At 44.7% G+C, this 27,805-nt stretch overlaps 1 protein-coding gene and 1 long non-coding RNA gene across 12 annotated transcripts in view; one reads left to right on the forward strand and one right to left on the reverse strand.

Moving 5' to 3' along the window:
* HEPACAM2 (HEPACAM family member 2) overlaps positions 1-27,805 on the reverse strand; it is a 474,652-nt gene that overhangs the window by 144,106 nt on the left and 302,741 nt on the right. The window lies entirely within an intron of this gene.
* On the forward strand, positions 4,008-4,999 carry LOC146789302 (uncharacterized). Its single transcript, XR_014969780.1, has 3 exons — positions 4,008-4,064; positions 4,499-4,579; positions 4,907-4,999. It is a non-coding gene; the product is annotated as an uncharacterized LOC146789302 (long non-coding RNA).

A 27,805-nucleotide genomic window follows, 5' to 3' on the forward strand; every position in this document is an offset into this window, starting at 1 on the left:
ATGCGAGACCTATTGCATTGCAAATGCTTGTTGTTACTGGGGGCCGGTTTTGCAGTGGTGCTATTATATCCGCCCCCAGTAACAAAAGCAGCAAGGGGGGGGTGGTTAGTCTGTCAAAATTTACTGGGGCTGCTTTGGGTTTCCAGTCCGTCCCTGAAGAAGTCAGTTTATTTTTATGAATTGTGCTGCCAGCCCTTTGGAGGGCTAGAAACGTGCTGAGGCACACCCTATAAACGTTTCACACACTACAAACCACTGGAGACCTCCAAGAGTTTAGGCCAAGTTACACCACATATCACCCGGTGGCTACTGAATATACACAACTACAGTTTTGTGGTGAATGTTATTCCTGAGTTGTGCAGCATGGTGACTGATTGATTATGTAGAAAACATATGAAACATGAGAAGGATGGTGTGCATTGAGGTGAATATGTAAAGTGGTTGTTGCATTATTTTCTGCAGCAGTGACCAGGGAAGAGCAGGGTACTAAAAGAGACCTCAAATTAAAGAAAACGAAGCAATCAATAGTTTCAGGGGAGTAGTGGGGTGTACTATATTGTGTACGTTCATGAAATTATCAGAAAAAGTTGTGAAATGATGCTTTCAGTTCACAATTTGCGATATCTCTGGTGACTTTTTTGAGTGTGTGTTGTAAAAATGTTTCACAAGATAACAACAGGACACTGGTTCAAACAGAACATTTCTCATGGAAAGATCCTTTCTGGGCTCACCAGTCTCCTGCTGGTATCTCAAAAGAGTTTTTATTTACACAGGGGTTACTCTTGCTTTAAAAAGGCCAGGTACAGCTGAATAGTTCAACATGTTGAGAAATGTTGCCCACATAATTAAAATTTACCCCAGACTTATGTATGCACAGCTAAAGGCAAATTATGCGTAGGAACTTTGTGTGTCCTGAGATTAGATCAGCTGGTTCCTTCAATGGTTCAAAGAAAAAACCCTAAGTCTAGAAGACAAAGTTTAATTAGGCATCAATCTGACCAACTACAACCTAGTTCACCACATGCGACCATGTTGTTCCCAGCATAGCTTTCGGACACTCAGTCAGTTACAACATCCTTTTCCTGCATCCCCTTCGGTTTGGAACATTCTGGTGCATGCAAGCAAGAAAGACATAGGTGACACGTCTAACTGGCTTTTATACATGAAACCAGGATGCAAAGGGGATCAGGGCAGCAAGATGTTTCTGTGCTGAATGAGACCAAAATGTTATACATGTTTTTGGGAGTTCAGAAGCAGCAAACGTCTTGTGAACCTTCAGCAGAAACGTCATAAACCAGAAGAAAAAAACAAGATTCCCCAAATCCACTAGAGCATTGTGGCTGTCAGTTTACCCCTAGGCATGTTGTGATTTGCGCTGTGTGGAATCAACTGATAAAACAGCTTTGTTGTTCTGTGTCTCTTTTTTCCACAACACATAACTATAAAAGAGCTGATTCCTTGTTGTGACCAAAACCTTTACTGGACCGGCCACAATTTGAGCGCTCCTGCGCTATGGCGGAGGTGCACCGCCCCACTGCATTCAGCAGTGTAAATAAAGGAAAAATAAAATGATAATAACTTGTTGTTATTATCATTTTATTTGTGCCTGCTGCAGTGTCTTTGCGGGTCGGGCAGTGCTGCTCTGCTCTCAGAGCAGGGGGAGGAGTGGTGGACACTCTGCAAGTGCGCAATGACTGTTGGCCGGCCCTGTTGGGCCGGCCAAACAGTCATGCGAACTTTGCATATTTTCCAACCAGGCTGCAGTACAGCCTGGGTGGAGAACATGCCCAGGCTCCTATTCCCTGGCTGAGCGCCAAACCACGGTGCTCAGACCAATCCCAACACTGCATTTTAGCTTTGTGATTGGTATGGGGAGCCTGGGGACTTCCTGTTCTGGCCGAGTGGAGGGACAATGCGGAGAGAAGACTGAGGATAGATAAGAAACGGCGAGGAGCTAAGTTGTATTTTTTTCTGTACACCCTCCCCCCACCCCGCCACCCCAGATCCATGCCAGCCACCACTGATTATATTTTTATCAAAATGGGAACACAAGGTGACAACTTAAGTTCTACAGTGGACATGTTGATTTTGGTTAGTCATTGTTGTCAAAGCTTTGTCAAATCAAGCTACGGACAAGCTGCTAAATCAGAACACTTCCTCCTCTAAATGATGAACAGTATGTATATACTGTGGCAGACAGATTGGGATTCCAATTGTGCCTTTTTAATGTATAGGGATACTGAATAATACCGTAGATTTGACTCTACAGCCTCACAATAGTGCTTCCTCATTGTTATTAACCCCTCCACAACAAGAGGTGTGCCTGGATAGATTTTCTTAGCCCCAAGAGATGTTTTCTTTTTGTACCCTTTTGGAAATTGGCTTCCTGGATGACTGGGGTGTGAACCCTGGTCAAGCAGTAACCACAATCCTAGTCAGAGTAAGGCACTAGCAATCCCCAAATTAACCTGTGCTCACCCTCTGGTGGCTTGGCACAGAGCAGTCAGGCTTAACTTGAATGCAATGTGTAAAGAATTTGTGCAACGCTTTAAACAGTAAAAACACCAAACAAAACGATCCCACACTAGGTAAGAAAGATAAAGTAGATTTTAATAAATAAAACAAGACCAAAACGACAAAAATCAAATCAGGCAAATCAGAGAAATTTAATTTTAAAGACTTAAGTTAAAATGCCACCAAAAAGCACAATCTAAACCTTGAAATATTGGTTTCACAATCACTTGGGACACCACGCACTGGATTTAAAATAACCTGATTACATTATTTAAAGAAACGTATTTTCATACGAAATTCGTGTTGCATGCCTCTTCTCTTTCAGACATCTCTTTGCCTTCGATTATTGTGATTGTGCTAATATATATTAAGTATCATTTACTGATTGTCCACAGGAAGGATGTATGACGTTACAACGCATGCTATTACAACGCATACCTTTACATCGCATTTTTTACAACGCTAGTACTACTACAACGCATTACTTTACAACGAATTCAGTTACAACGCAAAACCTATAACAATAAAGAAAAGAGCTGTTACAACGAAGTATATTACAACGCATACCATTACAACGCGATTTTTTTTTTTTTTTTAAATTAAAAGTACAATAAAATCTGGCACGGGATGCAGGGAAATTAGGGGTTTTAGGGTGGGGAAGTGCATTAAAACGTGGAGAAGAACTGTACGTAAATCGACTAAAATGCAGTACCAAATTAATACTCGGGTATTAAAATTAATACTCGAGTATTAAAATTAATACTCAAAATTCCCCATAAAAATCAGTTTTAAGACATTTGTAAGTTTTTAAATAATAAGGAAAAAATAAATTACAGTGCATACACATTTTTAACATGAATAGATCGCCAAGTAAGTAAACTAACGAAAACATAACACACATACACGTAGGCGCCATTTTACCCATCTCACTTGTAAAACTTGTCCTACCACAGTTTCTATGTAAACAATACCAAAAGACATGTTCCAAAATGGATGCCAAAACGGATCAAATGATTAAAAACAATATTTCTTTAAAAGCATTTTTAAATTATCATTTTCCACAGTAAAACAAAGCATTAAAAAAAACACAACGAACGCAGTTTTTAAAAAAATTAATAGAGACACAGAGTAAAACTTATAAATACAAGTGAGACACCATTTTGCACTCAGTTGATTATCAACTAGCAGAGAGAGCAGACGTAATAAGCTGACCCTCTGTCACCTGCACTGCGACCTCCTCAGAGAGAGCACGGAATTCACTCGAGAAAGCCTAACAACAGAGCAATTACTAGTAAGTTATTAATATATATCTAAACGTTAGTTTTTTGAAAAATATATTTTCTTAAGCCACAAAAAAAAAATTTTCAATTAAGAATAAAAACTGAAGAAATGAACTGTTTCCAATATATTATCAATAAAATAAAACACAAAATTAAAACAAGTAATTTATTTCCCTCAACCAGAAAATCGGAAGATTTTTACATTTCACAGCAGCTGAACCTATTTGGGCATCCCCACCACGTAAACGACTGACAAACTCAATTGTTAAGGTAAATGTTATTTATGTGTCATGGTTTTACTTGTAAAATTTATTTTTAAAAATTTCAGAAAGTCATGTATGCCAATGGTTTTTTTTTAAAATACTCAATCTCACCGCATAATAATCTAAATATTACCATGATGCTGGCGTAACAATTTCTACTAAGACTTCAGTTAGTTAGCACATCAGCAAAAGCGTTACATATTACTTTGAGAAATATTTCTAATCTAAGTCCAAGAATGTACAGTATTTTACTAGTTTAGGAATAGTTTGGAAATTACCTCTAATATTTTTGTTGAAAAAAGCATTAAATATGTAGTATATTTTCCCTCACCAATTGTTACTCATACTCCTTTTTCTTATTCCAAATCGTTTTTTTTTTTTTTTTTTTTTTAACAACGTTGACAAAGGATCAATTATTTATCTTTTTTTTTTCTCAAACAGTGAACATCTTTTCCCCAAAACCTTTTAACCTCCCGCAAGCATCAGGATAAAGGCACGATAACAAAAAACCTACTAGAAAAGGTATGTTATTTTTTCCATTTTTTTTAAACGATACATTACTCATTCTTCCTTTTGCAATAAATCCTCCAGTATCGTACCTAATTTGAAAACTAATTGATAGTTTTGAGAAACAATATTCAATTTCTTCTCTAGGACAGAGCACCATCAGTGATATTTTTGTGTATGGTAGGGGTACATATCTCTATTCCTACTGCAGTAAGGTGCATTGATTAGGACAGTATCATGTAGTACTAGTTATATTGTATGTCTGTTTAATTTTAAAGATACTCAGGTACTACATTTCGAATCACCGTTAATTATCTTTTTATCCCCTTTTTTCCCCCACAGAAAATAATTTTTTTCACAAAACTAAAATTTGGAGCCTACAAAGAAAAACATCTTCAGCGACCTCATCCACAAAAGCAAATTCTCCAAAACAAGGTATATTTTTACAGCACAGATTCTTTACCTCCTAAATATTTGACTAACTATCACATAGCTAATTTTCAAATAATTAATCAATGTAATTATGATTAAAATTTCCCTTTTTAGATTTATATTTCATGTCTAAAGGATGGTTTATCATTACGGAAATAATTATGTCCAGCAACTTATATCACATGTGCAATTTTTGTGGAATAATTGTACAAAACACATTTCTCAACATCGTACTGTTTTCTAATTTTTTTCTTTTTCCACATTTCCAGACATTTATTTGTCCATTCCCCAACAAATCACCTCAAAAGTGTCTACACAAGCCTACTTACCAATACCACTGAACAAGAGTCTGCCAGAAAACCAATTCGGAAAAAAAGGTAATTTAGACCAACATTGTAAGTTGCAACAATTTTTAAAATGTACGATGCTGTAGAGGTAACAATTTACTTTTCCAAAATCTGAAAGGTGCAGCAGTAGAATAATTGTTGAATAGTGTAGGGGTATTAATTTTCTATTCTAACTCCAGGAAGGTGCATCAGTAGGGAAAGTGTTGGATAGTGTAGGGGTATCAATTTACTATTCTAACTCCAGGAAGGTGCATCAGTAGGGAAAGTCTTGGATAGTGTAGGGGTATCAATTAACTATTCTAACTCCAGGAAGGTGCAGCATTATTGAAAGTGTTGGATAGTGTAGGGGTAACAATTTACTATTCTAACTCCAGGAAGGTGCATCAGTAGGGAAAGTGTTGGATAGTGTAGGGGTATCAATTTACTATTCTAACTCCAGGAAGGTGCATCAGTACGGTAAGTGTTGGATAGTGTAGGGGTATTAATTTACTATTCTTACTCCAGGAAGGTGCATCAGTAGGGAAAGTGTTGGATAGTGTAGGGGTATTAATTTACTATTCTTACTCCAGGAAGGTGCATCAGTAGGGAAAGTGTTGGATAGTGTAGGGGTATCAATTTACTATTCTAACTCCAGGAAGGTGCATCAGTAGGGTAAGTGTTGGATAGTGTAGGGGTATCAATTTACTATTCTAACTCCAGGAAGGTGCTTCAGTAGCAAAAGTGTTGGATAGTGTAGGGGTATTAATTTACTATTCTAACTCCAGGAAGGTGCATCAGTAGGGTAAGTGTTGGATAGTGTAGGGGTATCAATTTACTATTCTAACTCCAGGAAGGTGCATCAGTAGGGTAAGTGTTGGATAGTGTAGGGGTATTAATTTACTATTCTTACTCCTGGAAGGTGCATCAGTAGGGAAAGTGTTGGATAGTGTAGGGGTATCAATTTACTATTCTTACTCCAGGAAGGTGCATCAGTAGGGAAAGTGTTGGATAGTGTAGGGGTCTTAATTTTCTATTCTAACTCCAGGAAGGTGCAGCAGTAGAGAAAGTGTGGGATAGTGTAGGGGTATCAATTTACTATTCTAACTCCAGGAAGGTGCTTCAGTAGGGAAAGTGTTGGATAGTGTAGGGGTATCAATTTACTATTCTAACTCCAGGAAGGTGCTTCAGTAGCAAAAGTGTTGGATAGTGTAGGGGTAACAATTTACTATTCTAACTCCAGGAAGGTGCATCAGTAGGGTAAGTGTTGGATAGTGTAGGGGTATTAATTTACTATTCTTACTCCAGGAAGGTGCATCAGTAGGGAAAGTGTTGGATAGTGTAGGGGTATCAATTTACTATTCTAACTCCAGGAAGGTGCATCAGTAGGGTAAGTGTTGGATAGTGTAGGGGTATTAATTTACTAATCTTACTCCAGGAAGGTGCATCAGTAGGGAAAGTGTTGGATAGTGTAGGGGTATTAATTTACTATTCTTACTCCAGGAAGGTGCATCAGTAGGGAAAGTGTTGGATAGTGTAGGGGTATCAATTTACTATTCAAACTCCAGAAAGGTGCATCAGTAGGGTAAGTGTTGGATAGTGTAGGGGTATTAATTTACTATTCTTACTCCAGGAAGGTGCATCAGTAGGGAAAGTGTTGGATAGTGTAGGGGTATTAATTTACTATTCTTACTCCAGGAAGGTGCATCAGTAGGGAAAGTGTTGGATAGTGTAGGGGTATCAATTTACTATTCTAACTCCAGGAAGGTGCATCAGTAGGGTAAGTGTTGGATAGTGTAGGGGTATTAATTTACTATTCTTACTCCTGGAAGGTGCATCAGTAGGGAAAGTGTTGGATAGTGTAGGGGTATCAATTTACTATTCTTACTCCAGGAAGGTGCATCAGTAGGGAAAGTGTTGGATAGTGTAGGGGTCTTAATTTTCTATTCTAACTCCAGGAAGGTGCAGCAGTAGAGAAAGTGTGAGATAGTGTAGGGGTATCAATTTACTATTCTAACTCCAGGAAGGTGCTTCAGTAGGGAAAGTGTTGGATAGTGTAGGGGTATCAATTTACTATTCTAACTCCAGGAAGGTGCATCAGTCGGGTAAGTATTGGATAGTGTAGGGGTATTAATTTACTATTCTTACTCCAGGAAGGTGCATCAGTAGGGAAAGTGTTGGATAGTGTAGGGGTATCAATTTACTATTCTAACTCCAGGAAGGTGCAGCAGTAGGGAAAGTGTTGGATAGTGTAGGGGTATCAATGTGCTATTCTTACTCCATGTAGATGCATCAGTAGGCAAAAGAAAGGATTGAGTACATGTTATGTTTTGTATACATATATTTTAAAATATCAGGCTAAATTTTTTAACTTTTCTCCTTTTTCAGATAATGTCTAGCCTTGGAGCAGCAAACTTCATTAAATCCAGGAAGGGCAAAAATTTGTTAAACCATGGTGGATACATATATAGTAAGGAAAGAATAAGTTTAACTAGAAATCATTGGAGGTGCGTGCAATACTACACTACCCATTGCAGTGGCAGAGCGGTTACTGTTGATAATTTGGTTGTGAAAACCACAGAACATAACCACTCTGCCTCTGCAATGGATGTAGAAATCAGAGAGACAATAAATGAGATGAAAGCTATTGCAAGCACCTCCAATGATTCTACAGGATCCATTTTAAGGGAGGTTGCACAGCATGTCCCCAGTCATGTTGCTAGCAACATGCCTATAATACCCAATTTGAGAAGAATTATTCAGAGACAAAAGCAGGCAAGTAATATTCAATTGTCTACACCACATACATTTTCTGACATTAGAATTCCTCATGATCTTTCTATTTCTTTTTCTGATGAACCTTTCCTTCTGCATGACAATGAAAACCCTCAGAAACGAATTTTAATTTTTAGTACCCCCCGTAACCTTGCTAAGTTAGAAAGTAGTGAAATTTGGATGATGGATGGGACGTTTAAAAGTACACCCCATCCTTTCACTCAAATTTACACTATACATGCGAAAATTAACAATAGTGTAATTCCCTTAGTGTATAGTTTGCTACCTGATAAGACTTCTGCAACATACACTGAACTTTTATCAGTGATTAAAAGCAAAACATCTGCAAGTCCTCGAAAAATAATTATTGATTTCGAATTGAGCATGATCAATGTGATCACTAAAACGTACACGGATACCCAAATTCAGGGATGTTTCTTCCATTTTTCGCAGGCATTTTGGCGTAAACTACAGAAAACATCCCTAGTTGCAGAATATTCTCGGGATAGCAAATTACAGTTTGAACTTAAAAAATTAACTGCACTTTGTTTTGTTCCTCCCGATAGTGTGGACGAGTACTACACTGCAATTATAGAATCTGTTTATTATACGAGTAACGAGGAAAAATTGGCACCCATTCTAAATTATTTTGAGGACACATGGATTGGACACCTAAGCAGATCGGGTCGCAGGAGGAAGCCACGATTCCATGTGGAGTGGTGGAACTGCTACACGAGTTGTTTAGAGGGAGAGGCCAAAACAAACAATGCCATTGAGGGGTGGCATAACTCCTTCAATCATACAATTGGAAAACCACATCCTAACTTCTACTCATTTTTGGAAACTTTGAAGAAGGAGCAAAGTTTCCAAGAAATGAGATTAGCACAAACACTCGCAGGTAGTCTAAACCCACGAGTAACAGTCAAAACAAGGGAAATGTCTGAGAGACTATTGGCAATTCTACAACAGTTTTCGTTGTGTGTGGCTATAGACTACCTGGAAAATCTTTCTAACATTCTTTCTTTTTAAAACAATGAATTTGCTTACTTTCCTGCTTTGCCAAAAATTATACTAATTACAATAATTCAATTTGCATATTAAGTTTTTTTTTTTAAAAATTTTTACAAATTAACAAGTCGGGTTTTTTCCATTTTTTAAAACAAATCTTCATTTCATCCAAAATAAACAAATGATGACAAATTTACTGTTCCATAGTATTTGAACCATTTATCATTATCGGTACGCCATTTTTCAAATTACCGAAAAAATCCAATTTCAATTCCGTCAAAAGCAATCACCAAAACTCAATCCGATGTATAAAATACAAATAAAACCATATTCCTTAATGCACATTGCAGCTGAATCATCATTTGTATTTCAACGTTAGATATTCTAAATATAAAAGTACGCACAATTTTTGAACAAAGAAATGAAGATCGACAGTACATTTTTTTCTTCGAAAACAAACAAATCAACTGTCTGAACCGTAACTTTTTATTTAGAAAGAGTTACATACTTTTTTAAAATAACTAACTTACTTTTAATGACCCGACATAGGCCTGTATTAATGACATTAATGTGGACATGCTTTCCAACTTTTAAAACATCTATTAGTTTTCCAGCAACCTCCCCTTATTCTTTCCTTACTATATATCTATCCCTTTAAAAGGTTTAATCTATAATATCAACTGAAAATATTTCCTACCTGGACGCAGATCAGCTTCCTGCTGCTTCCTCCTCCGATGCTCTGCAAAATGGCGCATTACGTCGACGCACACGTCCTTACGTCATCGCGTGCTTCTCTATTTATGGCGGACTACTTTTTTACATTCAACTGTAAATAAATGTTAATATATGTTATTAAAATATTTTTATTTTGTTATAAAAATGAAACTTACTTTGAAAAATTAATGAAAAAATATGTTTATTTTTTTCATGTTTTTTAAATCAAATAAAATTTGTGAAATAAATAATTGTTTGCTGTCATTATTTTTAATTAAGTTTTATAAACTCCAATATTGTAATGTAATAAAAGTAAAATTACTAAATATGTTCCTTACCTTGGCTCTATTGTCTTTTCCTTTCAAAACTTCCTCTTACTTCACTTTCTGTACCTTCTTTTCTTGTTCCGCGTGTTGCATATACTGAGGCTGCCAAAATAAATGAAGGACAAACACGCTCATAGACTTAAATGGAAAACCGTGGGAAATAAATTTAAACAGTAAGTTATAATTGTTATTTCTTATTTTAAAATTTTAATAATGTTAAATTGTTATATTTATTACTGTAAATATTTTTAAATGTTTGTGTTAATATTTGTAATATATTATTATTTTATTTATATATTAAATAATTCAAAAATTCAATTCCATTTCTATATAAAAGGACACTTTCTTTTCAACATATAAATACTCTTGTCTTTTCATATGTGTTAAAAATACTCTAGTATTTAAAATTAGGTACTCAAACATTTTTCTTAAAATTTTAATATTATATACTCTTTAATGTTTTTTAAAACTTATTTTTTAGTAGATAAAACCAAACTAAAAATTCTAAAGTATTAATTTATCAGCAAACAAACCAAACTTTTCTACTAGTCACAATACTCAAGTATTAATATTTTAATAAACTACTCACTTATTTCAAATCAATATTGCATTTTTTAAAATTATTTTAATACTCAAGTATTTATTTAACTGCTAACCAACCAAACATTTCTACCACACAAAATACTCAAGTATTAATATTTTTATTAACTACTCACCTTTTTTAAATTAGAATTGCAAACCAAACATTTCTACCACACAAAATACTCAAGTATTAATATTTTTATTAACTACTCACCTTTTTTAAATTAGAATTGCTATATTAAAAAAAAAATAATACTCTAGTATTAATTTTACTGCTACCCAAGTAATAAACAAGATAAATATTTTGCAAAAAAAATGCGTTGTAATAGTATATGCGTTGTAAAAGTACTTACCATATAACATCTTGCGTTGTAAATGCATGCGTTGTAAATGCATGCGTTGTAAATGCATTTTCAAATAATGCGTTGTAAAGGTATATGCGTTGTAACAGTACTTACCATATAATGGAACGCGTTGTAAAAGCATGCGTTGTAAAAGATTTTGCGTTGTAAAAAATGCGTTGTAATAGCACAGCGTTGTAAAAGTTGCGTTGTAAAGGTATTTCCCCCCACAGGAACCATTGTCTTCTGTTAAATTGTAAAGTACCCTAGTTCCGTGTGAGTATTTTTTTCATACACAACCAAAAAGCACAAAGGGCCAACAAGGGATATCTGGTCGTGCTAGATCAGGAGAAAGTTAAAAGTGTAGGCCAACTACGATGGATTTTGGGCCAGCTACAGGGACCAGGTTAGGCCTGTACAACAAAGTACCTTAAATCCTGATTGCGGAGCGTTGAGGGAAACCAAGACAGGAAGTGTTGCGCAGTTGAAGCGATGCGTCAAATTCGATCCACACAGCAGCAACAATGTGTCAGTTCTGATCCATGACGCAGTGATGAAACATCGGTTCTGTTCCACGCAGCAACGGCGATGTGCCTGTTCTGATCCACACAGCTGTGGCGATGCGTTTATTCAGCAGATGATGCATTGGTTCCACTAGCGCAAATACCTAGACCCACTTCCAAGGATCCAGGACTGGAGTGGCACCATTTGGAAGGGGAGACTCACAAATGGCAGAGTTCAGGTGCAGATGCAAGGTGGGTGGAAGCCTGTTATGTCGCTGAAGCTTCAGATCAGGAGGCCACTTAATTAGATCTTGGAGTCACTCTGGTTTCTGGAGACAGAGATGCAGGTCTAATCCTTCTCACCCAGGCAAGAGGGCAGCTGGCAGCAGGTCAGCACAGCAAAACAGGACTCTAGCAGAGTAGCAGTGCAGCAGAGTGGCAGTACTTTCAGCAGCACAGCAGTCCTTTTCCTGCAGAGTATCCACAGGTACAGAAATGTACTGAAGTGATGGTGTCTGAGGTCCAGTTATTACACCCAGTGGTGCCTTTGAAGTGGGGAGACTTTAAAGAGATGCATTTGAAGTGCACAGATTATCTCCCTTCTTGTCCTGGCTCCAGACTCACTACAGGGGGTAAATAGCCCTTTGTGGGTGGGCAGGACCCAACCTATTCAGGTGTAAGTGAGGCTGTGCCCACCTCCTCCCTCCCATCCTGTCAGGATGGCACATCAGGTCACACCTAAGCTCCCATTTTGTGTGGCTGTTTAGGTGGAATACACAAAGCCCAGCTTTCAACCCCCCCCCCCCCCACCCCCCAGATATGTGTTCAGAGACAGGCTGCAGGTACAAAACGGCTAGGGCAAGAAAATGCCCACTGTTGTATCTTGTGTTTGGTGCAATACATTCTTCCCTAGTGTTCTGTTCCTTGCTGCTCAGCCAGGGTGAATGTGATGTCACGGAATGTTGATGTGTGCCTGCTTGAGTGAGTGTCAGTTGGTGAGAGTGGGCTAAGCAGCAGGGAGGCTGCTCCTGGTGGGGCGTCCTTTCCATCTTACCAGTTACTTGGAACTAACTGTAACTGTGTCTTAATAAACCTTTCTCATAACCCACTATACTACCTACTGGATTATATACATACAGAGATCATGCTTTCAATACAACACCACTTTTCATAACTGTAATTTAAAATCTGACTTCACCATTAGTTAGGATTTTAAATCAGGATCCCAGAGACACCAAACATGAACCAATTATATCTTCCCATTTAGAAATTACACTTATAAAATGTAATAAATGAATCCAAATTTTAGTTCAAGGGAGATATAGGCCTTGCAGTACCGAAAAACTAATTTAAGAGTTTTTTACTACCAGGAGATGCAAAACTTAAAAGTACATGTCCTGCTTTTTAAAGACATTGCACCCCTCTCTCTTGGCTGTCCAGGGCCTACCCTAGGGGTGATGTATATGTTCTAAAAAGGAAGGCTTGGTCCTGCCAAGAGTTTTAACTTGCCACGTCGACATGGCAGTTTAAAACTGCACACACAGGCTCTGCAATGGCAGGCCTGAGGCATGTTTAAAGGGCTACTTAAGTGGGTGGCACACTCAGTGCTGCAGGCCCACTAGTAGCATCTAGTTTACAGGCCCTGGGCACATATAGTGCATTTTACTAGGGACTTATAAGTAAATTAAATATGCCAATTGAGGATAAGCCAATGTTACCATATTTTAGGGAAAAAGCACAAGCACTTCACCATTGGTCAGCAGAGGTAAACTGCAAAGAATCCTAAGGCCAGCAAAAACGAAGTCAGCAAAAACAGGAAGTCTGAAGGCAAAATGTTTGGGGGAAACCACACCAAGGATGCCAGATGTAACATATGTCTCCCCCAGCTGAAAGTAGGAAGGGCCACCCAACCCCTTGGGAGTTCTCTTCACTTAGGCGGAAGATCCTGGAAAGACCATCAGCATTGGTGTGGTCTGTTCCAGGATGGTGTTCCATCATAATGTCCATCCCCCTGACCTCTGAAAGTAGTAGACGCACACAGCACTTGGTGTTTATAATGATTGACTATTTATTGTGTATAATCAGTAAAAAAACTTTGTATATCAAATTGATGAAAACTATTACTGTTATCTCAGTAGCCATAATACAAAACAAAATGAATATTAGAAAAAACAAACATCTTATATCACACATTGCTACTATTTGTAATAATTAGCCTAACCTCTAGCTACATTTATTACTATGTTATCACCAGCTCCCTATTTATGAAATTGACGTTGTGATTAAAACCTTCCCCCACTAATATAGTCTACACCATGTATAATCCCTGCATACTTCTAAGAAGCATTCAGAATTGCAGTTGGAAATTGGCTCTTTAACATTCTTTCAAAGAAACAAGTCTTCCTGTCTGCTCTTGCCAAATGTTTAGGTCTCTTTGTACCTTTCTTCCCAGTGATTCTCTACGAAGAGGGAGCATGATGGCACTGTACATTTTCTTGCATCTATATCACTGTGTGAACAATACCTCAGTTAAAGATATCTTCAAAAGGCAAGCAATTGCATCAAAACATGTTTCCTTCCACATTAACTGGTTGCTTAGCTGGATGACTTTGGAATGTTGCTCACTAAATGTAGATTTCTGAACATCAGAATGGAAGATTTGCTTTTAGGAGCATGTCTCTTATTTTTGTTAGTGTGAGTAATGTCAGCCTGTTTAAAAGACAATATGGCAATCTTACATTCACTTTTATCTATTATCACAATTAAGAATATTAGTTTTCTATTCCCTAATCCTTTCACATGCACATTCTAAAGGATCAGTGCTGTCAAGTTAGTTCATCATACCAGTAGGTCTGATTTGTAAGGAACATGCACATGTTAACAGTAAAGGCCCTACCACATATGTCACCATCACTGACAGACCATTATCTCAGCATGCAATGACCTGAATGGGACATCAGCACCCAGGTTACTGAGACTGGAGTTAAAGCAGTAAATAAGCCAGGTGAAGGTAATGTCAGGTAGATGAAATGGCTGTGACAATGCAATGGTCATGAATATGAAACAGTTTGCTATGTGGTGACTGATGTTCGCTAGTAGTAATTATGTTTCAATGATTTATTTGATAAAAGAAGTAAATACATTGTAAAAAGAAAAAAATTATAATAACAGGAGGAGCGCAGTGGGTTTCCCCTAGTAACAATTCTGAATATTTTAACATTTGTCCTCAATTCATACACATGGGTTTATGGTTGATTTCTATAGATATAAGGTCAATTTATCAATGAAGATTTGGCTGCTTTTTAGCACTGTTTTTTTAATTAAAAATAGTACTTCAATTAACAGGGAGTCATTTTTAGAACTGTATAATTAAATAGTTTAGCAAAAAAATAGACATACACACACACATGTTGTTCATATGTTATTTAGACATGTTAGCCTAGAAACAATTTCAGTTTCTACAGTAATTTCTGTTTACTCAGGTGTGCCTCAGATTTCACTTTTTCTATAGTAAGGACTAGGGTGGGCACTTTTTAGGTCGAGCATTCGAGACCTCTTGTATATACTTTAGTATATACCTATTATACACTTATATGTGTATGTACTTTGTGGGCTCTGGAGGTCAGTCCTAGGACTTGTCTGCTTCCGCTTAGGAACTTTTTTTTATGTTCAACTGCCGCTATTTAACTGTCTTGATAGAAAATGACCAGAAGAGGTCAGTAAAATACCAGAATTGCTTTCTGTTGAGAGACTTTCTTTTATTTCTTTTCCTGGAAACTGCTTCTATTTAACTTTCTTGATAGAAAACGACTAGCAGAGGTCAGTAACATACCAGAATCACTTTAGCATTTTCTAGATTCCAGTCCATCGAAATTGTCTTCCAGGAGCGCCCATGATATGACCACCGAAGGCCCTGATTTTATATTAAAAACAGAGCTTGGGCCTATACCATTTCCCACTGAAAGGCAATATTTCTCTCCATGTGTTCCCATAGCTGGCGTGTCACACAGTTTGGTGATTACCTTCCCTCCATGTTAAAGAACAGTAGATGTTTCAGCACCCAGGCTAATGTGCTGCATAGCTAAATACATATAAGGTCCCAAAGGTGAGACCAATTGCATTGCAAATGCTTGTTATTTCTTCATTTTGTGGAAAGGATATGCAAATCCTGGGGCACATTTGCCTTTTTGGGAATTGGGGGGATGCACAGACTCTGGCATTGGACCATAGTGCCCAATCCTGTGATGCCCCACCATAGTGCTTTAGTTAACAGCTGTCTTCATTGAGAGACTGCAGCAAATCACTACCCAAGAAGGTGCTGTGGAGATGGTGCAAATGCTTCTAGCAGGAAGGTTCAAGTAAGTGATTTGCGGTTAAGCTTCTGGAATTACAAGTCATTGTAAAAGAAACTTAATGTCAAATCTGAGATCTGCCATTGGAGCGAATACTGGGCCCAGATTTCACTATACTAGTGAACTTTCAAAAAGAGTGGATTTCACCTGGAGTAAATTTCACAAAGAAATTTCATCCACCACTAGTGAGAACAGTATTCTGAAAGATAAATCACTGTTTTTTGGAGTGAACACATTACCGCAATGAGACTGATAATTCCAGCAATTACCGATAAACAGATGAATTGCAGAGAAAGGATAACTTTAAAATAGTGTGCATTGACTGATCTCTAGTGTGGCAGCCAGTAAAACAAGCATTTGCAATGCAATAGGTCTCGCATTTTCGAGAGTTTGAGATATTGGCATTGTGAATGCCAATAGCTTAAACTTTCGAAAATGCGAGACCTATTTCATTGCAAATATTTTTGGGTTGGCAAGCCCCCATGCCACACTTTCACGTGCATGAAGTCTGTGCCCCTTTCTTTAAAAAAGCTGTGTCTAAAAAAAGGTGCGTGAAACCACAGCATGGGGGCTTTCACAACAAAAAAAGCATCTGTTTGTCAAACGAATGCTTTATTTTTTTGTAAAAGCCCCATGCCGCGGTTTCACTTTAATAGCGGCCGTGCACCTTTTATTAGACACAGCTTTTTGAAGAAAGGGGCGCGGACTTCATGCACGTGAAAGTGCGGCATGAGGGCTTGGCACAACACCAAAAATATTTGCAATGCAATAGGTCTTGCGTCTTTTACGAGTAGTCCAGAATTTCAGCATTGGGGGGCCTTGAATTAACGTTGTGTCTTTTGTAAGAGAAGTTGCAGAAAAAAAGGCATGGTCTGCATTTGATATACCTTATCTGAGCAGTTTTTATTGACTGCCAATCCTCAGAGTGCATTGGGGTTACTTTAGTATAAATCGCATATCGGCAGTTGGCCTGTAGAATGTGCAATCTCCAATGTTCCCGTATCGTTATTTCTGTACGATTCTGGTACTGTAACTGCAAAGCAAGGAGAAAATATTTTTCTCAAATTTGTAATCTACCTGCCTGGAAAAGCCTTAAACATTTCATTTGTGAGCACATATGAGCCCAATATTTTTATTCATTTTCAACCTTTTGATGTTCCTCCAGGTGTTTGCTCTAGAAAACCACTTGCAAGTGTCTTCATTTCATCATTTCACCTTATGAACATGCCCCATGGTCAACAAGCATTGGCACAGCCAATAGGTCTTGCCTTTGGGACCTTATAAGTGTTTATCCAGAGCTATTGGCTTTGCCAATGTCTTTAATCTATGTTGTAGAGCAGTGTGGCTGCTGTGCAGCATGTTGAAAAGTTACAATAAAAAAGTGTTATAAGCATTTTTGTTACCTTATATGTAACCAAGAGGACATTATATACAACTGAACGACCCTATTAAAAATAGAATTAGCATACAAAATGTCTTCTAGTTTGTTTGTCTTTGCAATGCTGGCAAAATCTTCCTGCGTGTTCTAATGCTTGTTTGTTCTTGCTTTTTTTTGTTGGGAAGGGTGGAATAATCAACCGAAGGGTGGAGGTTGGAAATTTTACCTGAATACGAGCAGCCGACGGACACTAGGGTCGAATCAACAGATGCCCGATTCCAAGGGCAGACTGAGGTGGTGCTGAGATGGAGGTGTGCTGGTACGGAGGTGATGCTCTGGTGATGCTGAGGTGGTGCTAAGTCATGCTGAGGTGGTTCTTAGCCATGCTGAGGTGGTGGTGCTGCACTTGTGCCGAGTTGGTGCTGATCCATGCTGAGGTGGTGGTGCTGCACTTGTGCTGAGTTGGTGCTGTGCTGAGGTGATTCTGTGCTGATGCTGAGGTGGTGCTGTGTTGGTGCTGAATTACTGCTGAGTGGAGGCTGCACTGGTGGTGATGCACTGGTGCTGAGGCGGTGCTGTTCTGGTGCTGAGGTGGTGCTGCACTGGTGCTGAGGTGCTGCACTGGTGCTGATGTGGTGCTGCGATAATGCTGAATTGGTGCTGCACCGGTGGTGCACTGATGTTGAGGAGGTGGTGCTGTGCTGATGCTGAGATGGTGCTGAGCTGATGTGGTGCTGTGGTGATGCTCATGTAGTGCTGTGCTGATGCAGAGATGGTGCACTGATGCTGAGCTGGTGCTGAGGTGGTGCTGAGTAATACTGAGGTGGTGCTGATGTGGTGTGGTGCTTGTGCGGAGGTGGTGCTGAGTTATACTGAGGTGGTGCAGAGTGATGCTTTGGTGTTGCTGTGCTGAGGTGGTGCTGGGTGATACTGTGTTGGTGCTGGGGTGGTACTGCACTAATGCTGAAGTGGTGCTGTGTTGGTGATGAGTTGCTTCTGACGTGGAGCTGTAGTGGGGCTGCGCTGGTGGTGGTGTACTGATGTGGAGGTGGCGCTGCGCTGGTGTTGAGTTGGTACTGCGCTGGTGGTGGTGCACTGATGATGTGGAGCTGTAGTGGTACTTGGGGGGGTGGTTTGCTGATGCTGAGGTGGTACTGAGTCATGCTGAGGTGGTGCTGGTGCTCAGGTGGAGGAGAGCTGGTGCCCAGGTGATGCTGAGTGATGCTTAGGTGGTGCTGCATTGGTGCAGAGTTGCTGCTGAGGTGGGACTGCACTGGTGGTGCTGTGCCAATGCTGAGGTGGTGCTCAGGTGATGCTCAGGAGAAACTGCACTGGCATTGAGGTGGGATGTGCCAATGCTGAAGTGGTGCTGCACTAATGCTGTGGTGGGGTTGCGCTGGTGGTGGTGTACTGATATGGAGATGGTGCATTTGTGGTGTTGAGTGATGCTGAGTAGAGGCTGCAATGGTGCTGAGGTGTGCTGAGTGATGCTGTGTTGGCGTTGAGTGATGCTGTGTTGGCGTTGAGTGATGCTATGTTGGTGCTGAGTGATGCTGTGTTGGCGATTAGTGATGCTGTGTTGGCACTGAGTGATGCTGTATTGGTGTTGCGTGATGCTGTGTTGGCGCTGAGTGATGCTGTGTTGGCGGTGAGTGATGCTGTGTTGGCGCTGAGTGATGCTGTGTAGGTGCTGAGTGATGCTGTACTGGTGCTGAGTGATGCTGTGCTGAGTGATGCTGTGTTGGCGCTGAGTGATGCTGTGTTGGTGCTGAGTGATGCTGTGCTGGCGCTGAGTGATGCTGTGCTGGCACTGAGTGATGCAGGGGTGGTGCTGAGTGATGCAGTAGTGGTGCTGAGTGAAGCAGTGGTGGTGCTGAGTGATGCTGTGTTGGTGCTGAGTGAGGCTATGTTGGCGCTGAGTGAAGCAGTGCTGGTGCTGAGTGATGCAGTGGTGTTGCTGGTAAGCAATGGGTGGACTCCCAGCAGCTCTGTGTTCTTGATGAGCCACTATATGGCCTCGACCTAACAAGTAACAAACCACTTCGGGTAAAGAGGTATTTTCGAGTTTTAAACTTTGGCCCAATAACAAGCAAAAAAGGTAGATCGGCAAAGAAAGAAACACTCATTACCTGAAAACAGCATGCTTCTGAAGTATACTGTGGGGTGTACCCCACTAATCTCAGAAGACTTCCACTCTTCTTACCAGCTGCTCTGATCTGTCAATTAAGCTTCCGAATTGTAAATGTGCGTCACAAGCACGGAAAGACTGTGCCTCGCCCTAATAAGCCTTCTATGGGGACGCCTGCCTAGATCTCACGCGCATGCTCACTTGTTCGGTATTTGAGAGAGGGATATGTATTTTGGGTAACCTGTCAGCTTTTCATTAATGTAAGTGATCACACAAATTGTGGCTTTCAGGATGTTAGTCACACACAGAGAAAAAATTGAGCGCAGCAGTATCTACAGTTTGTGACTGAACCTGGCTTGCATTAATTATGGCTCCTTGGTAAAAAAAAAAATGCAGTCAATTAAAAGATTAATTTGCCTCCAAGATTGACGAGCGGACAGTCCATCCAGAGACCCGGCAAGTTGCCGGGCTATGCAAGGTTTCATTCTTCTAGCCTGAGGAATTGAAAACCATCTAGTTTGGTCATGCCACCTATTAAATCAGCTCCTGCAAATTAATACATTTGTGATGTGGATCATATAAATTGCCACTGTTATTATTGTTTGTGACACTGCCTGAGACATCTACGGCGTTTCAGCTTTACAGCAATAGTATAATTGCCCAACATGTTATTAAAACGGCATTACATGTACTTCCTTGACAGGATAAAAAAAAAAATATTTAAAGACCGAATTTATCCCGTTGCAATCGCACATTAACAAGCGTTGCATTTCCCCATAATTTCTGACAATATGCTGGTTAACTACATAGTAAATTCCTCAAAATCTAAAGAAAAATTGTGAATTATTATAATTCATTTTAAATTGAGACCCGTGCTGTGAAACACAAAAGAATGGATTTAATTAAACTGTACACAAAGGGGATGATGCCCCATTTAAGAAACAGAAATTCTAATATATGGTCCAGTGGGGAGTGAACCGCTGTTCGCACAACAACCCCTGTAAGTCATTGTGATTCAAGCCGAAACCCAAAGGGCATTAGACATCGAGGCATCATTGCAGGAGCAGCTGAATCACTGGCCCACAGTCCCCGACCAACCAGACACCGATGACAGGGCCCCCATATACACGGATGAACTATGTTTAATACAACACTTAAAAACGGCACCTAATATTGAGATATTTCGCTGAAACGTTCCATTTCCATTTTTCAACAGAGAGGCATGGTATACACATATCTAAGGTGTGCGAGAGCTAGCGAGTGTCAGTAATGTAATCCATACATTTATCCGCACACTGTGGGTTATGGCTACCAAAACACATGCGCACACGAGGGAGTTGACTTGTAGGAAGGAGGCCCCCGGGGGAAGTAAGACCAGCGGTCTAGTCTTCCCCCGGGGAGTTCGCGCAAGGGAAGGACAGGGGAGGAAGGGGTGGGATAAGGGGTGGGGTCGCAGGTAGGGATTAAAAGGGGGAGGAAGAGGAAGTCCTTCCTCTTCCTTTCCCCAGCGCCTCAGGGAGGGATAGTTAGTGGATCGTTGGTGTTGGGATCGTCGGTTTGTGGTGCGAGATTCGAATTTGTCCTTGGAGGTCCTGGTATCGGCGGGAATTGCTAACGGTGAGCGGCGGTTGTGGTTGGTGGAGCGGTTTGTGGCGGCCTCGTCGGGCGACGGTGGGCGGCCTGTGTGGGGCGTGGTTGCGGGTCCGCGTGGGCAGAGGCAGTTGTGCGGCGGAGCGTGAGCAGGTATGGAGGCGGGGGGGCTCAGGTGCCGGACGATGCGGCGGTTCGGGCTGCGCTTCAGCTATTAGGCCGCGCGGGGAGGGCGGATCTGCTGCGGCCGGGGGTGTTAGAGCAGGCGTGGGTGGGGATGTCGAGGCCAACGCGTTCGGCGTCCGCGGGGGTGGCGGCGGCTGTGGCGGCCTGTATGGAGGAACCGCCTTCAAAGAAGCACGCGGCTGGGGCGCAAGGGGGGGGACGGAAGGCGGGGCCTGTGGGGAAGCCCGGAGAAAGGCGTCTGAGCCTCCCGGCCTTGGGGACGACGGCGGAGGTGCCTGTAGGGGGGGGGGCGGGGGGGGTGTAGTGATGCAGGGGGTGCTGTGGGGGCGCGGCCGGGCCGGGGGGGGTTGGGGGCAGCGGGGGGGACCCGTTTTTGGTGGATTACAGTGGGGATAGCGAGCTGGAGGAGGAGGTGGAGGACCGGGTGGGGGATGATTTCGCCCTATATCTTTCGGGGAGTGAGTCGGCGGGGGGGGAGGGTGGTGGGTGGGGGGTCCAGGCTCGGGATTCGGTGGTTGGGGGCAAGGGGAAGGGTGGGGGGCGAGGGGGCAAGGGCAAGGGTCCGGCCAGGGTTGTGGGGGGCCGGGGATCGGGGCCTGGGACGCCTGCCCCCTCTGGGGGTGCGGGCCGCGGTCGTGGGGCACGGGCCGCGGGGGAGGGGCGGTGGGAGGATAGTTGGGCAGAGATGTCTCTGGAAGAGCGTATCCGGGAACAGCGGCGGTTGATCGAGGAGACGGAGCGGCGTTGGGAGGAGATGTGCGCGGCCAGGGAGGGGGAGCGGGCGGGGGTCCAGGTGGTGGCGCGCGGGGGGGGTGTGGGGCCGGGGGGGGGCGTGGGCGCTGGGTGTGGCTGGATGAGGCAGGGACGGACTTGACGTCGCAGAGACCTGGTGGCGCTGGGGCCCCCTCGGACTATGCCGGTCACGAGGGGGGGGGGGATCCAAGCCAGCACAGATTGCTGGTAGAGGCCGGGGTGGGCCGGCGGGGCGCACGACCGCCTCCAGACGCCGGGGAGAAGCAGTAGGGGGGTCCGCGGCGGCCTGCCCTCCATCGAGGGAGCGCGCATCATCGGCGCCGGAGTATGAGTTTGCCCAAGGAGAGAAAGGGAAAGGAATGAAGCGTGTAGTGCGTGAGGTGCGCATGGAGCCCAGTGAGCCTGTGGTGGTCGAAGAGCTGGATTACGAGTCGGAAAGTGAGGAGTTGGAAGAAGGCGAGGTGCGTGAGGTGATGGGGCCGGTGGCAACGCGGAAGTTTGGTGTTTTCCAGGACAACAAAGCCAGCTGCAGCAAGGCGCCAGCGGCGAGGGTGTCAGCCCCGGGTCCCGGCGGACGGGCTCAGGAGGTGCCACGCACTTTGACAGGTGAGAGCACATGGTGGGGGGTGTGGGATGAAGGGATCGGGCGGGGGCGTAAGAAGTCTTGTAGGTCTGTGGGGGATGGGTCGGTGAGGGTGGTGGGAGAGACGGCGCAGCCGAAGGTGCCGGCTAAGGCGGCGGCCCCAGAGGGGGATGAGAAGCGGATGGTGGGAGCTGGCGTTCAGACGGAGAAGGTGGCAGATGAGAAGGAGGAAGGGGTAGAGAAACATAAGAAGAAGCTGCCTTATATGGGGTTGGCGATGCCCCTGGGGTCCCATCTGTCTGAAAAGACGAGGGGCAGGATTTGGAAACACGAGTATGTGGATGTCTTTAAATTGTTGCATCGGGAGATTCAGGCGAAAAAGGGGTCTAAAGAGGAGGAGTGGGAGTTGACACGGCGGCCGCGGGTGCCGGTAAATATGGAAAATTGGACGTCGGCCTTCCTGATTTATGCCAGTATTTATTGCGAGAAGCATCAGGATAGGGCGATTGCGTTGTTTAAATACATGGATATCATCAGAAAAGTGCAGATGCATTTTGGGGGTTTCGCCTGGCTCAGTTACGATGAGGAATTTCGGGCGCGGGTCAGCGTCAACCCTGACAAGCCCTGGGGAGAGGTAGATCAGGAGCTGTGGGTGCAATGGATGGCCTCCACGCAGTCCTCTGCGGCAACCCATACTGCGAGTGGCCTTCCGGTGGCTTATCGGCCTTTTCAGTCCCGTCCCGCCTCGGGGGGGGCGGGTGGGGGAACAAGTGGAGCTGGGGGAGCGGGTGGGCAGGCTGCCGCTGCCGGCGCAACAGGACAGCCTGCTAAGAGTGGGGGAGCCACCACTGGGGCTTGTTGGAATTTCAACAAGGGGTTCTGCACCCGCCACCCCTGCAGATTTAAACATGAGTGCTCTAAGTGTGGAGGCAAGCACCCGGTCACGCAGTGTTTCACATTGGCCACCCCGTCCGAGCAATGGCGGGTCACAAAGGGAAGGGGGCAGGCTGGGCCAAAGGGCTCCTACACCAGTTAGTGTGGAGGCCATGGGTCCGTGGCTCTCCCGCTACCCTGATCGGGCGGCGGCGCTGCGGCTGTTTTGGGGATTCACAGAAGGGTTTCGAGTGGGGTACCAGGGGCCGCGGGAGTGCAGGTGGGCAGAGAATTTGCGGTCGGCGAAGGAGTTGCCGGGGGTGGTGGAGGCTAAATTGCGCAAGGAGGTGTTGGAAGGTCGCGTGGCCGGCCCGTTTGACACGTGGCCGCTACCTGAACTCATCATATCCCCTTTGGGGGTGGTTCCAAAAAAGGAACCTGGCGAGTTTCGTTTGATTCACCATTTGTCATGGCCTGAGGGACGGTCGGTGAATGATTTCATCGCGGAGGAGGATTCCCGGGTGCTGTATGCGTCGGTGGATGATGCGATCGGGTTGGTGAGGCTGTGTGGGCGGGGGGCGGAATTGGCCAAGTGTGACATCAAGTCGGCGTTTCGCCTTCTGCCGATTCACCCGGAGGATTTCTCGTTGCTGGGCATGCAGTTCGGGGGGGCCATCTTTGTGGACAAGGTTTTGCCCATGGGGTGCGCGATCTCCTGCGCGCTTTTCGAGACTTTCAGTTCCTTTTTGCAATGGGCCTTCACTGACAGAGCGGGGCACCGGCTGGTGTCCCACTACTTGGATGATTTCTTGTTTGTAGGCCGAGGTCAGTCGGGGGAGTGTGGGGCGGCTTTGGGCCACTTTCAGAGGATGGCGGGGGATTTTGGTGTGCCGTTGGCGCCGGAGAAGACGGCTGGGCCCAGTTGTTGTCTGGCGTTTCTGGGGATTGAATTGGATTCGGTGGAGTGGATGGCGCGCCTCCCCCAGCAGAAGGTATTGGAGATACAGGACTGTCTGAGCCAAGTTGTGGTGCAACGGAAGATCGATTTGAGGTCCGTCCAGCGTTTGTTGGGCTTGCTGAACTTTGCGTGCCGAGTGGTGCGGGCGGGCAGGACGTTTTGCAGGCGACTGGGGCTGGCCATGTCAGGGGCAGTGTTGCCCCATCACAGGGTGCGGATTTCGGTGGGTGTCCGGGCGGATCTGCGAGTGTGGCAGGGGTTCTTGAGTGACTTCAATGGGGTCTCCTTGGACTTTGCAGATGACAACATGGTGTGGCAGGTGCAGATTTTTTCGGATGCGGCTGGGGCGCGCGGCTTTGGAGTTTTCTGGGATGGTCGGTGGTGTGCGGAGCAGTGGCCGGCGCACTGGTTGGCACAGGGCAGAAGCATTGCGTTTCTGGAGTTCTTTCCGCTGCTGGTGGCGCTGCAGGTGTGGGGACAGGAATTCCGGAACCGTTTGGTGCTTTTTCATGTGGACAACAGGACGGTGGTGGATTTGGTGAACCATCAGAGGGCGAGGGACCTGCGAGTGCTGTGCTTGCTGCGAAGTTTCATGCTGCTGTGCTTGCGCTTGAATGTGCTGTTTCGCGCGAAACATGTACCGGGCGTTAGCAATGACATCGCGGATGCATTGTCTCGTTCGCAGTGGCAGCGTTTCCGAAGGTTGGCGCCCGGAGCGGACTTTGCCAAGACCAAGGTGCCGGAGGGTATCTGGAGCTGGGGGGAGTGAGAGTGGTGAATCTGGTGGAGCAGTCTGTTGCCGAGTCCACGCGGCGGACGTATCGTATGGCATGGGTGGAGTTGTGTGTGTTCTTGGGTTGGTCGCGGGGGGAGTGGCGGATGTCTCAGGGTGAGTGTGAGGCGGGTGTCGTGCGTTATGTGTTGCACTGCATGGACAGAGGATTGTCGTCAGTGACGATTGCAGGTAAACTGGCGGGGATTTCCTTCTATGGGAAGCTCTATCTGGGTTTTGATCCGGCCAAGGGTGAGTTGCTGAGCAGGATGCTGATGGGCTGGACCAGGGAGCGGGGAGGGCGGGGGGGAGCGCCGTTGCGTGAGGCGATCACTTTTGACCTGTTGGTGGATGTGTTGGGGGAGTTGGGTTTTCTGTGTTACGATCGGTATGAGTTGGCGTTGTTCCGCCTATGTATGACGTGGATGTTCTTTGGGGCTTTCCGGGTTTCGGAGTTGCTGGGGGGTAAGGGGGGGATGGGGATGAGGTTCGAGGACGTACGTTTGGATGGGGGGCACCTGGGGATATGGTTGGGGCGTTCCAAGACGGATCAGGTTGGCAGAGGCACGTGGGTGTGGCTGTGTGAGTCTGGGGAGTTGGCAGTGTGCCCGGTGCGGGAGTGGAGCGGTTTTTGCGGGCAGTGCGGCCGTCTGGTGGGGGAGATTTTCTGTCATGCTTCTGGGAAAAGGGTCACGGCTTACCAACTACTGGCGGTGATGCGCATGGCGTTGCGGCGCTTAGGTAGGGACCCGGCGGGGTATGGGACTCATTCCTTTCGGATCGGCGCCGCGACGGCGGCGGCACGGCTGGGTTGGTCCTGGGATAAGATCAGGAAGATTGGTAGATGGCGTTCGCGCTGCTGTGAGCGGTACGTTAGGAAGTAGGGCGGAGGGGTGCGCGGCGGCTGTGTGAGCGTTTGGTGCGACCTTTCTCGTTTCTAATGCTCCTTTTTTCTTCGTAGGTTGTGTTGGGGGTCCTGGAGCCAAGACGGTTACCTGGATAGTGGGACATTCATTTGTGCATTGGGCTGCCAAGTTTTCTGACAGGCAGGTGTACGGGCGTAGCCTGGGCCTGAGAAGCTGCAGTCATGAGGTGTTCTGGTGGGGTAGGAGTGGAATGCGCTGGGGGGAACTTTTGCCTTGGCTCACGAAGAAGGTCTCGCAGCAAGGATGTCCGGATCTGCTTGTCATTCACCTGGGAGAGAACGATCTGGTGCGGCAGTCAGCGGTGTCATTGATTTATTTGATGCAGCGGGACTTGGCAGCGATCAAACGCAATCTGGCTGGCGCTTGTATTGTGTGGACAGAGTTCATTCCCAGAAGGGTTTGGAGGGGGGCGTTGAAGCCCGCTGCGGTGGAGCGCGCTCGCAGAAAATTAAATAGGGCGATGAGAGTTTTTTGTGAGGACTGTGGGATCAAGGTGCTGGCGCATCCTGGTCTGCAGCTCGAAGAGCCCTTGCTTTTTAGGGCCGATGGAGTGCACCTTTCGCACATGGGAAACGCTTACTATATGATGGAGATGAGGGATTTTATCAGTGGGCTGTGGAATGAGTCGATCTGGTGTAGGAGGAGGTGAGGGCGAAAGGTGCACTTGTGTGGGGTGGGGCAGGTAACCGCCCTCCGGGGGTTCCCTGGTTGGTGGATTGGGGAGGGGGGAGGAGTCCATGACGGGCATACTAACCCTTCCGGGGAGGGGGATACTGGGGAAACGTGGGGGTGCGTCAGAGCAGTGGACGACGAATGGAGATGATGGTGGAGTTTTGGAAGAGAAGTGAGGAAGCGAATGGAAGTGAGAAGGTTGCGGTGTGAAGTGGGGATGGAGTAGTTGGAGTCTTGGACAGTATGGGTAGTGAGGAATGTTGTTGTTGGGGATTGTTGGGGATTTGTGTTATGTTTCTGGTTATGGTTGTCCAACCCTGTCCTAATAAAATGGCCTTTTACGCTAAAGTACCTTGCGTGGACTGATTATTGCGCGAGGAGGCCCCCGGGGGAAGTAAGACCAGCGGTCTAGTCTTCCCCCGGGGAGTTCGCGCAAGGGAAGGACAGGGGAGGAAGAGGTGGGATAAGGGGTGGGGTCGCAGGTAGGGATTAAAAGGGGGAGGAAGAGGAAGTCCTTCCTCTTCCTTTCCCCAGCGCCTCAGGGAGGGATAGTTAGTGGATCGTTGGCCACCCACCCACCCGGCAATTACGTGACTAGTTGGTGAGGTCATGTTTTTTCAGCGTGCCAGTTTAGGACGGGTTGTGTGTGTGTGGGGCGGATTGGGGAGGGGGGAGGAGTCCATGACGGGCATACTCACCCTTCCGGGGAGGGGGATACTGGGGAAACGTGGGGGTGCGTCAGAGCAGTGGACGACGAATGGAGATGATGGTGGAGTTTTGGAAGAGAAGTGAGGAAGCGAATGGAAGTGAGAAGGTTGCGGTGTGAAGTGGGGATGGAGTAGTTGGAGTCTTGGAGAGTATGGGTAGTGAGGAATGTTGTTGTTGGGGATTGTTGGGGATTTGTGTTATGTTTCTGGTTATGGTTGTCCAACCCTGTCCTAATAAAATGGCCTTTTACGCTAAAGTACCTTGCGTGGACTGATTATTGCGCGATATTTGTTCTTTGCAGTGCTCCAACGTGGCAAACTCTGATCTACACTACATAGAACACAATTTAGTTTTTGGT

The sequence above is a fragment of the Triturus cristatus genome, chromosome 10 (assembly GCF_964204655.1).
Source record: "Triturus cristatus chromosome 10, aTriCri1.1, whole genome shotgun sequence".
NCBI lineage: Eukaryota > Metazoa > Chordata > Amphibia > Caudata > Salamandridae > Triturus > Triturus cristatus.